Source organism: Otolemur garnettii, unplaced genomic scaffold (assembly GCF_000181295.1).
Source record: "Otolemur garnettii isolate 467f Iridium unplaced genomic scaffold, OtoGar3 scaffold00147, whole genome shotgun sequence".
Classification (NCBI taxonomy): domain Eukaryota; kingdom Metazoa; phylum Chordata; class Mammalia; order Primates; family Galagidae; genus Otolemur; species Otolemur garnettii.
This window is the reverse complement of record NW_003852542.1, coordinates 3445714-3447078: the sequence shown is the minus strand read 5'-3', so window position 1 is coordinate 3447078 and position 1365 is coordinate 3445714. Positions and strand designations below refer to the sequence as shown.

The 1365-nt window shown below is 52.2% G+C and overlaps 1 protein-coding gene across 1 annotated transcript in view; it reads left to right on the top strand.

Moving 5' to 3' along the window:
• Window positions 1-1365, top strand: part of DNAH6 (dynein axonemal heavy chain 6) — a 302446-nt gene that overhangs the window by 247032 nt on the left and 54049 nt on the right. The window lies entirely within an intron of this gene.

Here is a 1365-nt window from a genome sequence, read left to right as displayed (position 1 = left end):
TGCTCTGTTTTTATTTCTGAGTAATGTCTTCACTATTTGAGGTTTTTTCTGATTCCATATAAAATGAAGTATTATTTTGTTCAAGATCTTTAAAGTATGACAATGGAACTTTAATAAGGATTGCATTAAAATTATATATTGTGGAGGACTTCTGGTGGGAACAAGATGGCCATCAGGTACCAGCCTCCGACAGAAGCTCCCATTCAGAGGGAAGGATAAAGTCCAGAAAACACCCAACAAGGTTGAAGACTAGGAGCCCAGCTGAGACAGAAAAGTTATAACTGCAGGACACCTCTGCTGAGGCAAGCTGCGACTCTTGGAGTGCAACTTACAAGTATATGGAACATCTCAAAGGAAAAGTGTCCAACTCCTCCCCCAAGATAGCTGTGTTTTTCTCTTTGTTTTCTCTTTGTCTGCTCCTATAAGCTTCCTACAGGTGAGAGATGAACTGAGGACCTATTATCTCATCCCACATGTGAGAGCTACAGGCAGTGGGCTCTACTCCCCTAAAGGGACCCTGCTGAGATTCCGAACACCCTCTCACCAGGCAGAAAAATTGAACTAAAGTTTCCATTGCCATTTGAATCTCCAGTCCACCCTTCCCCACTTCCCTGCAGAGACAATGAGAGGAGGCCAAAGAGTAGCGTTCCTCCCCCCACCACCTGCGGGACCAAGCACACTGCCCCGGCCCTGCAGTCGCACATTTCCTGTGTGGCTGATGCCTTTCCCCTGCCCCAGGATCGCCCAAGCAGAGCCAAACTAGGACTGATCCAGCCACGTTCCCCGCACCACTGCTGCCCTTCCTCTGCCCCCAGTTGCCCTGGAGGGGCTGAACAAGGACTAATCCAGCAGCTGCCATTCCCCTGACCCCTAGTGGCCCTGGTGGGGCTGAATAAGGACTGATCCAGCTGCTGCCATTCTCCTGCCCCCCAGTTGCCCTGGTGGGGCCAAAGTAGGACTAATTCAGCCACTCGTGTGTTCCGCACCACAGCTGTTGTTCCATTGCCCCCCTGGTAGGCCCAGTGGGGCCAAATGAGGATTAGGCCAGCCACTGCCATTCCCCACCCCCCAGTTGTCCCAGCAGGGCTGAACAAGAACTGATCCAGCTGCTGCCCCCCAGGTCGCCCTGGTGGGCAGAACGAGGTCTGATCCAGCTGTTCACGTTCCCATGCAGCTGCTGCTGTTCCCCTGCCCCCTGGTTGCCCCAGCACCTGAGAACTGGGAGAAGACAACAGAAACGCCTTGTCTCTCTGGGCAACCAGAAGAAGCCGGCACCTTCTCCAGTGGCAGCCACTGACTGAACAGTTCTGATAAGGTCTCCAAACAGTGTAAACTCAGCATGGGGCAGAATTAGCAGAAAAACTC